Source organism: Cannabis sativa, chromosome 1, assembly GCF_029168945.1.
Source record: "Cannabis sativa cultivar Pink pepper isolate KNU-18-1 chromosome 1, ASM2916894v1, whole genome shotgun sequence".
Lineage (NCBI taxonomy): Eukaryota > Viridiplantae > Streptophyta > Magnoliopsida > Rosales > Cannabaceae > Cannabis > Cannabis sativa.
In genome coordinates, this window is record NC_083601.1 from 70,343,311 (window position 1) to 70,357,779 (window position 14,469).

A 14,469-nucleotide genomic window follows, 5' to 3' on the forward strand; every position below is an offset into this window, starting at 1 on the left:
CCCGCTTAGTTAATTTGGAAATTAGCAGTTGTTTATGTTTAAATTATGAAATTATTTATAGCTATTTAAATAATTTATTACTGTTATTTATGGAATTCAGAAATGCATGATTATGTCATCAGTAGCTTTTATATTTTGCATTTCCGGTGTCCGGTATTTTGGAACTCGGCGTTTGGCTCAGTAGAAATCACAACTTAGTATGTTAGTAATTTGGGGACGGGTTTTAGACATTGGGAATGTCGGGAATGGCCGGGAATTTAGAATTTCCCAAAAATACCCCTTTAGTATGATTTTTGTGATTTTATGGTGGAGGGGCAAAATGGTCTTTTTGCCCCATTAGTGTTTTGTCTTTTGTGGCTTTATGAAATGGAAAAATAAATGTTTATTTTATTATTACATGGCTGAAATAAATGAGTAATGTGATTTATATTCTTCTTTTCTCAAACATTCAACACTTAGTCAAAACTTAAGAAATTTTCAAAAACACTCAAAGCTCTCTCTCTCTCCCTCTTTTCGGCCAAAGCTTGGGCTGCTAGGGCTGGGATTTTTCTGCTCAAAGCTTGTGATTTTCAACTCATCCTTGTGTAATTCTAGTCAAGGTGTGATCTCTTGTAAATTCCCTTTGTGTTTCCTTGAATTTTATATGAAATTGATGGAATGCATGCATGATTTTGGAATATGTTGCTGCTGTGATTTTGTTGTTGATATATGTGGTTTAAAGCTTGTTAATTGATATTAGTTGAGCTATGTTGAAAGCATGTTAGTTAGGTTGTTCAAGCTTTTAGTTTTTATGTGAAAAAGTTATGAATTTTTGAAAGAAATGGTTCTTTTTGTTCTGTGAAGTTGCTGGATGTTCTTGTGTGTTTTCAGAAGCTTATTCATGCTTAGTTAAGTAGAATTAACTAGGTTTGGATGCATGTTAGTGGATTTAACCAAGTTTGAGTTTTGGAACTCAAAGCTTGGTCTTTAATGGTGAATTTTGCCTCTGTGTTTTCTGGGTGGTTTTGATGCCTTAGATTTGTTCTGTGGGGTATTTAGAAATGTGTCCGGAAAGTTTGGTACCAATTAGGGTTGAATTGGTCGAGTTATGAGAATTTTAGTTGGCTGCCTGCGAGGAACCGGAATTCCGGTTGTGCATCCGGAATTCCGGATGAGGGTTCAGTAATTCCCAGAACCGGAATTCCGGTTGGGCAACCGGTCTGCCGGTTGGGGAATTTTTCCGAACCCTAGTTTTCCTCGTTTTTAGGTTTTTAGGGGTATTGCCATGCTTTTTATCGATAGGGAAACTTTTAGTTCCAAGTTTTAGTCCCCGGGAAGTGATTTAGCGTGTCACTTATAGCGTTGTGATTTTTATGGTTTAGGAGCCAGTAATCCGCCGCTCAGCTTCAGTTCCAGTCAGGTTGACCGGCACACCTGAAATCGGAATCTAGGTAAGATTAGTATAACAATATGCATATGTAGATTACATGTTTAGCGTGCATGTAGGAAGCCTGCTAGATTACATTAGTTATGTATTTAGGCTTCGAACCATCCAACCCTGTCACGTCGGTACAGGCTGGAGTATGACCAAGAATGGAGTATGACCGGTTCGACCGATCAGGCTGACACTTGGTTGGTGGTTCAGTGCTATTGACCTATCCCGTCGGTACAGGCTGGAGTATGACCAGCAGCCGGAGTATGACCGGTTCGACCGATCAGGAGGATACTTGTCAATAGTACCGTCCCCTGAACGTTCAAAACTCAGTACCATGTTGGACATGGTAGTAGTGGCTCAGTACCATGTTGGACATGGCAGTAGCGGGACTCAGTATCGTGTTGGACACGGCAGTTAGTATTATGTATGATATTATTATGCTTTTCTTACTGAGTCTGTCGACTCACAGTTTATGTTCATGTGTAGGTAAAGGCAAGGCTATAGCTGATGGACCGTGAGCGAGCTTATGAGATTGTACATGTCGGGGCGGTTAGGCCTGGAGCGTACGATCCTCGGGACAGCAAGGCTGAGATTTTTGTAACTGTCGTTAGACGACTTCTATTTTGATGTAATAGTTAAACAGTGAAACTTTTTGTAAATATTTTTATAATCGGGATCCCGAGTCTTTTATAATATGTTTTGCAAGTTTAATCAAAAAGCAAAATTTTAATTAATCACGTTTTTCCATAAACCTCGTTGATTAGCAACGAGCTGCACAGTACGTTTAAAAATCACGTAATACGCCTAAGATAGTTAGGGTGTTACATAATTAGTTTAGAGTTAAAGTTTTTAAAATAATGGTAGTGTGATATATAATTGATTATATATGTATATATATTTATATGTTATTTTTAAAAAAATTAACTATGGAAATTAGTAACTAGTAACTTGCTACTTTGTTTAATAACTCGTAAGTCATTTAATAATTAAACTTTTAATTTGGTTGTATATTGCATTATTTTAAAGGTTGTGTGCTAATATTTGAGGGTCGACATATTTCGGTGTTGATCGGATTTGCAATAGGTATATCCATCCGCTAACCTTTTGTTAGTATAATTAATTATCAATGCATGCTTAGTTGAGTTTGAATATCTTAAATATTCATCTGTAGTGAAGTAGGTTCTGCGAATACATGTACTGCGGTCGGATGGGTAGATAAATTTGGTATTGTTTATGTTAGTTTCTTTGTTCTGTATTGTTATATTTGTTTTTTTTGTTACTTTAGGCACTTTTAAAATTTTTGGGAACGTCCAATTACAGCCGTTATGCTGCCAAAATTTCGGTAGAATTTGGATCAAATTTTATTATAAAAAACATAAATGTTAAAGGAAAAGTACATAACATAAATAACTAGGTTATTACTCCCTAGTTGTATGAAATTAGGTGACATAACACATTCATATTTGACTCGAAACATGTTCGTGTTAGTAGGTCTTTATATTTGACTCAAAACATGTTCGTGAAATTAGGTGACATTTGTTTTGTTTGTTACTTTAGGCACTTGTCTTGTATAATCTAATTGATGTGTCCATGCATTTATTTTACTTAGTAGGTCTTTATATTTGACTCAAAAGATGTTCGTGAAATTAGGTGACATTTGTTTTGTTTGTTACTTTAGGCACTTGTCTTGTATAATCTAATTGATGTGTCCATGCATTTATTATACTTAGTAGGTCTTCATATTTGACTCAAAACATGTTCGTGTTAGTAGCATGATTATCAATGTCAAAGTTCATATTTGAAAGGTTCTCAAATTTTGTTTATTAATGGTGTAAATATGGCCAACTCGGGTTCAAGATCTGATTCAGGCCCAGAGGCAGAGTGTCCAACAGTAATACCTACACGAGGGCCAACGCAGATGAATGAAATATCCAAATTGGTAATTTTGTTAGTATTTCTTTATGTTGTAGGTTGTGAGGTCAATTTGCAAGGATTCGACTTATTTGGTGTTGATCGATTTCTAGGTAGCTCAAGGTATACATTTACTAACTTTTATTATAAATTAATTATGGATGCTTAGTAGAGTTTGAATATCTTAAATATTCATCTGTAGTGAAGTAGGTTCTGCAATATATTGTATATATCTTATTCGGCAATAAGGCCTTTTTTTAAGACATCGTGACTTTCCAAGCGGTCTTTAAACTTGGAATTATTTTTCATTTTACAGACAACAGGCTGACCGGGCAGCTTTTAATCCCGGTATTACGTGCTTTTGCTATCTTTAATGAATTTTATTCTCTATTTATAATCATCGTATAATTGTGTTTGTTTTATCTTTACCAAATGCTTTGTACAGGTATAGGTGCCCCCAAGTGACCGAGCAGACTTATGACTCTTGGTCACTTATTTTTTTACAAGTATACTTTTTTATCTGTTCGGGGTTGGGGGTTCAACCAAACCTTTTGTACGCATTGGATGGTAAATTAGCAACATGTTTGTAATTTTGACTCCATTTGAATTTTGAAACAAACATCTTTATTCATTTATTGATCGAAAATGTGCTTGTTACCGTAGTAACTTACATCAGAGCTATTTGATCTAATCTAATCTTTTAGCTTAACATGAAATAAAAAATAATTGCAGAAATTAGAAATTGTACTTTAATTAATGGTGGTCATCTGACCTGAGTACTTTTTCATTTTATCTGAACCTTTGGGCGTGATCCGCCCAGCAGGCCATTCACTTAAAAGTAAATGTTCTTTCAGTACTTAATATGGTCATCCGACCTGATACTTTATTGGTAGTACTTTCTTAAATGTTCTCCATTCTAATACCGTGGCACTAGAACATGTTGCATTTTTTCATCATATTTACCCAATTTATATGCTCCTGATTCGAGAACTTCGACTACCTGATATGATCCTTCCTGCCAGGTCCGGGTACACACCTCGTCGTCTTGTCTTTGGTGTTTAGAAATACTCTTCTTAGGACCATATCTCCCACAAAAAATTTCCTAGCCTTCACTTGTTTGTTGAAATACTGAGCTACTTTTTGTTGATGGGCAACCAACTTTAAGTTTGATGTACTTCGCTTCTCTTAGATTTCATCAAGTGATTCGGCCAAGAGTATCTGATTGGTATCTTGATTGTACGCCGATCTTCTGTGGGATGGTGGCTCGAGTTCTATGTGCAGCATAGCTTCATATCCATATGCCATGGCAAATGGAGTCTATCTGGTTGCTGTTTTTTCAGTTGTTCAATACGACCATAGAACTTCAGGAAGTTCCTCCGGCCAGTTTCCCTTACCATCTTTGAGTCTTTCCTTTAGTGTATCCTTGAAGGTCTTGTTCACTGCTTCAACTTAACCATTTGCTTGGGGATGCGCGACTGCGGAAAAGCTTTTGATGATGCCATGGTTCGCACAAAAATCAGTGAAGGACTGGCTGTCAAACTGTTTACCATTGTCCGAAACTATTTTGTACGACAATCCGAATCTGCAGATTATGCTCTTCACAACAAAGTCTTGAACTTTCTTAGATGTAATGGTTGCGAGCGGTTCGGCTTTCGTCCACTTAGTAATCAACCGCTACCACTGCATACTGCACTCCTCCTTTGCCTTTGGGTAATTGTCTGATCAGGTCCATTCCCCAGATGGCGAAAGGCCACGGGCCTTGTATTTGAGTTAACTCATTGGTCGGAGCACGAGGTATCTTTGAAAATCTCTGGCATTTGTCACATTTCCTAACATAGGCCTTTGAATCTTCAATCATTGTAGGCCAGACATAACCTTGCCTTAGAATTTTCTTAGGTAAACTCTGCCCGACGGTATGATTTCCACAAAATTCATCGTGCACCTCAGACAGAAGTCGTGTAGCTTCTTCTTGAGTAACACATCTGAGCAATGGCATGGAGAATCCTCTTCTGTACATGATTCCCTCTACTATGATATATCGTGCTGCCTTCCTCCTCATCTTTTGAGCTACATTTCAATTATCTGGGAGTTCCCCAGTGTTGAGGTAGGCTGCTATCGGTGTCATCCAGTTTGGGGAAGTATCAATCATTTTGATCTCTTTCGTGCTAGTAATGCTAGGCTCTTCGAGGAACTGGATAGGAACCAAGTTTGCCTTATCACTTACATTACTGCTTGCCAATCGAGCTAAGGCGTCTGTAGTTGTGTTTTCTTCCCTTGGAATTTGTCTGAGACCGTAGATTTTGAATTGTGCGAGCAGGTCATGTATTTTGCTCAAATATGCAATCATCTTTTTTCTGCGAGCCTCGTATTCTCTAGATACATGATTTACCACCAGTTGTGAATCACTATAGATTTCAATGTGTTCGGCTCTCATCTTCTGGGCTAGTTTTAGGCCAACGATTAAAGCTTGATACTCGGCCTTGTTATTGGATGCTTTGAATCCGAACTTGACTGCAGCGTGCAGGTGTTGCCCCCAGGCGTAAGAAGGGCGATCCCTGCACCAGATAGCTGATCTGTAGCCGACCCGTCCACATGTAGTTTTTAAGTCGGCTTGTCTTCATTGTTACTTGGCTGAGGTGTTTGTACCGACTCGGGGTTGCTTTCTAGTATGCTTTCTTCTTTGCCTGTGCATTCTACCACAAAGTCCGCTAGGGCCTGCCTTTGATTGTTGTTCAAGGTTGGAAGGTAATTTCGTACTGACCCAGCTCCACTGCCCACTTGAGTAGCTGTCCAGAAGCGTCTGGCTTTTGCAATATTTGGCGTAACGGTTGATCAGTGTACAACCGAACAGGATGAGCTTGAAAATATGGCCTTAACTTTCTTATTGCTAGAATTAGGCAGTAAGCGAGTTTCTCTATCAATGGGTATCGGCCTTCAGCCTCAATGAGTCTTTTACTGACGTAATAGATCGGGTGTTGTATGTTGTTTTATTCTCTGATCAGCATGACAGTTACAATGTACTCCGTAACATCTAAGTATATTCCAAGTTCTTCTCCATCCAAGGGTTTTGAGAGTACAGAGGTTTTGCAAGTTGCATTTTTAGCTCTTGAAAAGCTTTTACACATTCCTCCGTCCACTTGAACTGTTTATTTCCTCGCAGGATGTTGAAGAATGGGACACACTTGTTTGTTAATTTTGAAACAAATCTACTGAGTGCGGCGATCCCACCAGTCAACCTTCGCACTTCCTTGGTTCTTGTTGGCGACTTCATATCCAGGACGGCTTGAATCTTCTCTCGATTGGCTTCAATTCCTCGTGCGTTGACAATGAAGCCCATAAACTTTCCCAAGCTGGCTCCAAAGGAGCACTTTAAGGGATTTAGTTTCATGTTGTATTTCCTGAGGACTTTGAAGCATTCGTCCAGGTCATCTATGTGCCCCCCAACCTTCCTAGATTTGACGAGCATGTCATCCACATATACTTCAATATTTCGCCCGATCTGGTCTTTAAACATTTTGTTTACCAATATTTGGTATGTCGCTCCAGCAGTTTTAAGACCAAACGACATTACTTTGTAGCAATATATACCCATATCTATTTGGAAACTTGTATGTTCTTGGTCTGGTGGATGCATTTTGATTTGATTGTACCCTGAGTAAGCACTAAGCATCCATGAAGCTTAATATTTCATGCCCTGTTGTTACATCCACGAGCTGATTGATTCTTGGGAGTGAAAAACAGTCTTTGGGCTTGCTTTGTTGAGGTCTCTGAAATTAATACAAACTCACCATTTCTTGTTCAGCTTGGGTACTAGTATTGGATTTGCAACCCATGTTGGGTAGAAAGCTTCAATTATGAAATTATTGTTGTGTAGCTTCTCTACTTGTTCTTTTAGGGCTAGTGCTCACTCTTCGTCCAATAGCCTTCGCTTTTGTTGAACTGGTCGGAAGTTGGGATTAATATTTACGATGTGCAAAATTACAGAAGGATCAATTCCGACCATATCCTCATGTGACCAGGCGAAAATGTCCAGGTTTGCTCTCAAGAATTTTATCAATGTTGATTTTACTTTGAGCAACAAACCTTTTTCGATTTTTAGCTTTCTGGCTGGGATATCTGGATGGATCTCAATCTCTTCTAATTCTTCCACTGGTCCAACATTGCTGCTTGGGTCCCCAAGTCGAGGATCCACATCTTCATCCCCACCTTGGGAAACTCCCTACTTGAAAATTTTTTTTCCCTTGTTTGTGCTCTGGCTGGAGTATACTTCCTGCTTAGCCTTGGCAACTTTAAGGTTATAACATTCCGAAGAAGTTTGCTGGTTTCCTCTCAGACACCCTATTCCATTCTTCGTTGGAAACTTCAGGCACGAGTGGAGTATCGATGTGACAACCTTTAAGTCATACAAAGCTGGTCGACCTAGCATGACGTTAAAGGCAGACAGAACATGTAATATCAGAAACTGTGTCATGATAGTCAAGTTTATGGAAGCTTGTCCAACAGTGAGGGGTGGGGGAATTTGTCCTAGAGGTGCGACTCCTTGGCCAGAGAAACCATATACAGGCAGGAGACAAGGGGCTAGATCCTTGAGTTGTAGCCCCATCTTTTCATAGGCAGTTTTGAATAAGATGTTAGAAGAGGCTCCTTTATCTATCATGGTTCTAGCCACCATTTTGTTGGCTATCTGGACTTCTAGGACCAGGGGGTCATTGCGGGGAAACCTGATCTTGACAACATCTTCATCGTTGAATGTTATGGTGGGCCCTCATGCCCCTGGGATTTTAAACTTCCTTTCCTCTACGACCAGGATCACTTCTTCTTACTCGTGCTGTGCTGTCCGAGCATACCTCTCCCGAGCTTTGCCCGAATCTCTAGCTATCTGTGGGCCTCCAATGATGACTTGCAGATGTCCATCTACCGGTGGAGGTAGCAAGTCTTTGTTATTATCACCTCTTTCATTTTGATCGGCCTTGACATAGTTTTGTAAATGCAGGTTATTCTTCCTTATAAGGAACTCAATTTCCTGCTTCAGATTGTGGCATTCATTGGGGTTGTGGCCGTAGTCTCCATGAAATAGACAAAACTTGGTCATGTCTCTCTTGCTAACATCTTTTTTCATGGGCGCAGGCTTCTTATACGGCGCCAATGACTGAGTGGCCACGTAAACACTTTCTATATCCTCAGTCAGGATGGTAAATGCAGTGTACTTGGCCTGATTCTCCCAGGGAGCTTGTTCGGTTTTGCCAGTGAACTTTCCCTTCTTCCAATTCCTTTGTCTATTGTTGTTGCTGGAACATTTACAATTTGAACTTGAATTGCTCTAGTAATGGGGGAGTTGGGCGGATGTTACAGTGGAAGGAGCTTTAGGCTTGCCAGGTTTTTGCTCACCTTCTGCTCGCTGAATAGCCTCTTCAAGTTTGATGAAGCCTTCAGCATGATCGAGAAAATTGCTCAACGAGTCTACCAGACCGTTCTTCCTTATGTCCTTCCAAAGCTCACCAAGGACTTCAATCCCCCCAGTATTGCGGACAACTTTCCACCTTCAGTCATCCGTGAGACTTTGGTCCCCTCCATCATGAATCTGCTGATATAGGCTCGAAGAGGCACGCCTGGTCTTTTCTTGACTTCGACCAGATCTCCGAGGTGCAATGGAAGTTGGCGAGAGGAGGAGAATTGTGCATGGAATTCTTAGGAGAAAGCTTTCCAGGAGTTGAACTTTCAAGGTGCCAGCTTGAAATACCATTGCTGGGCGGCTTCCAAGAGGCTAGTAGGAAAAATTCTGCAACAAACGTCTCCTCGTATTCCCTGCAAATCCATTTTCATCTCGAAATACTTGAGGTGGGAAAGACGATCTTCTTTCCCAGTGTGCATCTTCCAAGTTGACATTTTAAACTTGTCGGGTAACGCCAGGAGATTGATCTCGGGGGAGAAAGGGGTTCCACGTGCTCGATCCAACTCGAGATCATTGTTTCTCTGACCGCCCATGCCTTGGAACATAATCTTTAGTTCGTCTAGCTATGCCTGCACGGTTGGACTAACTTGTTCGGCATTTTGGCCGATCTGAGTAAAGTCAGTATCTTTCTGAGCGAGAGTTTGAGCATGGGTTCTGGGCTGCATGTTTGGCGTGTCAAGCTGATCGTCTACTCCTCTCCTCCTATTTGAATCGTTTTTGAGATCATGAGTCGTTCCCAACTTGTCGAATACAGAAGCGCCTGGCTATCTCAGTGATTGATTGGCTTGGCTAATAGGTGGATTAGCACCATTAACCTGGTTGGAATTGTTGGGTATGACTTCTCCTGATGAATTACTAGACAAGGTCTGCCCACCTGCTCCTTGGCCCACAGGTGGAACCTGTGACTGGAGATTTGGCGGCTGACCATTTATAGTCTGAGAAGTATTCATTGCTGGATCTTCGTCTGTTTCACCCAAGTGGATTACATTCGGGGGTTGCTGCCTGACATATTGATAAGCTTTTCGTATCAATTCAGTGGCTTGCCGACTAGATAGTCAATGACTGCATGATGAGCCTGTTGGGAATTATTTTACCAGGATCTTAGATCTATTCACAAGTATGTTTATTAACATCCTAAATAAGAACTTTCTAAAACGATAAATTAAACACATATAAAGTTAAGAAAACCTTACATTGATGCAGCGGAATTAATGTATCCTTCCACTCAGATCTCTAACCCTTGAATCCTTTCTGTAGCAGAGTATAATCAAGATCTGAGCCCGAATGTCCATCTTCTTCAGGTTTGATCCTTCACAGTCTTCCAATCTATGATTGAGTTACTGCTTGCTGTGTGTGGGCACTTACTCTTTCACTAGGGTCACGAAAAAGATGAAGGGAAAAGAGAGAGAGGTATTTCGGCCAAGGATAGAAAGTGGGAAGGCTCAGTTTTTCTGAAGAGAGAAATTTCTGTCAGAAAGGCTTGTTGAAAACTTGTGATTTGACTGAGCCATCACTTTCTATTTATAGGCAACTACTTGGTCTAGGTTTAGAATTATTTGGCATTAAAATAATGAAAATATTAATTTGAAAAATCAACATTAAGTGTCCGGCCTAGGTGTTGTAATGGTCCTCACTTAATTTTGCAATTTTATCAACTTTTATCTCTATTTTCTCAAAAATGCCAATTTTCCAATTCTAACCTTTTAAATGCCAAAACTAATTATTTAATAACTAAAATAGATTATTAAATAATATTGTCATTTAATTTAATTATTAATTAGACATATAAAGTCCATTAATAAATAAATAAACCTAGAAAACTCTTTTCTTTACAATTTCACCCCTACTTAGTGAAAATTCATAAAATTAGACATAGTCTAACTTTAGAATTATAATTGATCAATCACGAATCAATTAATGAGTCTTACAAGAAGAATGTTCTCAACTAGAATGGGGACCATGGATCTATATGCTGAGCTTCCAATAAGTGAACCAAATTTACCAAGTAAATTTCTACTTATTAATTCTTCGTTGAATCCACTCTTAGAACTTAGAATTGCACTCTCAGACTTATATAGAGCATATTGTATGTTTCACGATACCAATATACTATCTCATTTAACCATTGTTATAATCTTATTGTGATTTAAAGATCCTCTATATAGATGATTTACATCGAGATGGGATTTCTTTACCGTTCTCACCCCTCAATGTATTTTGCCCCTTAAAACACTTAGCTACCTGTAAATGGTGTTTAGTGATCTAATAATTAGTCAGTTAAACAAGAGCTCATCCATTTACTTCTATTTGCTAAGCTCGAAGGGAATCATCACTTGACTTCTAAACACCAGTAGAAGCTATAGATTCCATATTTATGTTCAGCACTCCCACTGAATTATACTATCATGTTCCCAAAATATATGTATCACCCTGACCCGAAAGTAGGCTTAACTAATAAATCTAAGAACATGAATAGCACTCCTGAGTTGAGCCCAAGCATATCAAGATTTAGATTCTTTTAATCTTAAGATCAACTACTGATATTGACTTGGAAAGATATGTATAACGGTAAGTTTGTAATATCTTAACTTAGTTGCAATATCGGTCCAGTCCAATGTATACTCCATACATTCGAAACTAGTATACTTTACTAATGTCCTGGAAAGAACATAACACTTACTCCAAGTGTAAGTACACATCATCGCTGATTATCACATTAGTGTAAATCAAATAACATTGATGAAACAGGGACCAAAACTTGTGATTCATATGATCACAATCACATTCCACTGTGTTGACGATACTGTAATTGTGAATAAACATATGATCTGGATTTAACTGATTTTGTGTGTATGAATGTAATAAACATATTAAACATATTAAACCATTAGCATGTAAAATTCATGCAAACATCAATCACTTCAAATTTCTTATATTGATAACTAATCAGATTGTAAAGAGTTTTATTTAGGGCATAAAACCCAACAGAGCCCTTAACGCTTCCATCTCTTTGTCCCTCCATTCGGCAAACATGCGCCTCTGCTCTTCAAACGCAAGATTCACCGCAGCACGGAGTTCCTCCTGCTCATGATGTAAGGTGATTGTATGACCTTGTATGAGTCCAAGCAGCATGGAGGTTTTGGATCTCAGTGTCGTCTCCAATGGTCGTTTGAACATTGGTAGCGGGCAGAACGACTGTGTTATGAATACCCTGGTTGGCTACTGAACTGGTATTCCCAGTCTCTTGCACACCAAGCGCAATCTCATCCACAGGATTTGTCACACCGTGACCCGTATTTGATGGTTGTTCAGGATTAACAACTGGTGGAACCCTTGTCCTTCCCGGGTTTTGCAATGCAGGATCCACCGCCTGTGGATTCGCCAGATTAACCATGCCTCTACGAGTCTGTACCACCATCGTACTTGTGATTAAATTTAGAATGAAGAGCGATTCTTGATTCTGCTCTCAATGAAAGCACCAAAATGTTGACCTCACTTTTAGCCAACGACAGTAAGTCTGTTTTAGTAAGCGACAAGTAGTTTATAACGATGGAAATATATTAAAGCAATATAAAGACACAAGAATTTTATAGAGGTTCAGCCCGGAGCAATTCGATAATAGCCTAATCCTCGTTATTTGTATTAACTCAAGAACAAGGAAAAAGGGATTGCATAGTAAATACAGAATACATTGATCGTGAGATTTGGACAGCTTGCCATATCTTGTAATCTGATACCTAAGTTATAGGGATTCGCTTGATGACTCACAATGCGAAAGGTAAATTTGCTAAGTGTTTGTCGTTCTGTGCAGCTTGCTAATTGCTTTATCTCGAGCATGCATATGAGGTATCCTGTTCGGACTGTATCTTGCGAGCAGATACTTGGAGTTGATTCCACGTGTCACCATCGTGTGATGCCACGTCAGAGTGCAGAAATTTGGACAACAAAGCTAATAAAGTAGGTGGGAATCCTTATCCGAGTTGGCTTATTGCTGGTTTTCAGCAAGTTGTTTTAGATTATGATTTTGTGGATACGGAGCTTGTGGGTCACCAATTTACTCAGGAAAAAGGGAGGGGCTCGGATAGTTGGATTGAGGTTCGGTTGGATAAGGCCTTAGCCAACTCGGCTTGGATGAGTTTATTCCCGAATGCCCGATCATTTAATCTTGTTTTCTCCACCTCAGATCATTTCTCTTTATTTTTGGACCCCACTTTTCAGCTTCCTTTAACTCCCATGAAATTGTTTCGATTTAAGAATGCTTGGCTTAGAGAAGATTCTTGTTTTTCAATTATTTAGGAGCAGTGGGAAGCATGTGGGTCTTGTAACATTGTTGATACGTTGGTAGCTCTCCAGGACCTTCTTAATTGTAAGAGAAATTTCAAAGTTGTAAGACAAGAATTGGCATTTTTAAAGGCCGAACTAATTTAGAATCGGTTTCTCATTACCAAGAGGCGAAAAAACTGCTTGCTGAGATTTATCATCAAAAAGAAATTTTTTGGACACAACGATCGAAGTAATTTTTGTTAAAGGAGGGAGACCGCACTACTAAGTATTTTCATGTTGCGTCCAGCTCTCAGAGAAGAAATAATTTTATCCACCAATTGAAGAATGAAGCAAGGGATTGGGTTAATTGGGAAACCGATTTACCCACGGTAATGGTTAATTATTTCATTAAAATTTTCCATTCCCTGGGGTCACATGGTGATGATATTCTTGATAGGATTCAACCCTCCATAAATTAAGAGGATAATGTTGCTTTGATTCAGCCGGTGTTGGAAGAGGAGGTTCGTATGGCAGTTTTTTAGATGCATCTAGATAAATATCTTGGACCCGATGGCATGACACCTGTGTTATATCAGAAGTGTTGGCACATTGTTGGTAAAGATGTGGTTAGGCTTGTTCAGGACTTTTTTCAGTCTAAGGTAATGCCTCAAGATCTTAATGCTACTAATCTTATGCTGGTTCCAAAAAAGAAGTCTCCTTCTATTTGGGGGATTTGAGGCCCATTACTCTTTGCAACGTACTTTATAAGGTTATTTCTAAGGTTATGGCTAATATGCTTAAAGGTTTATTGTCAAAGGTAATCTCTCAGTTTCAAAGTGCTTTCATTCTGGGTCGACTTTGTTGGAAATTATTTTACCAGGATCTAGATTTACTAACAAGTATGTTGGATTAACAACCTAATATGAATTCTAAAACAATGAAAATAAACACATATAAAGTTAGAAAACCTTACAGTGGGTGCAGCGGAATAATATGACTCCTTCCGTTTAGATCTCTAGCCCTTGATTCCTTTCGGTAGCAGAGCATCACCAAGATCTGAACCTGGATCTTCTTTTCTCCTTCTTTGATGTAGAATTTCCATAGTCTTCCATACTATGATTGAGATACCACTTGATGTGTGTGGGCACTACTCATCTCACAAGGATTTCGAAATTTTCTCTCTTGAATTTCGTGGCTTATAGGCTTCATATGATGATCAAGAGAAGAGAACAAGGACTGCTATATATAGGGAGAAGGGAGAGCACAACTTTCCAAATAAACAGTTTCCTCTTTTACTGTGTAATTGATTAACTGCCTTATTTAGTGTGATCCACCACTTTCCTATTTTTGCTAGGCTTTGATTAGCAATTACATGGCAATTAAAAAATAAAAATAATAATTGGGAAACACAAAGGGAGTGCTCGGCCAT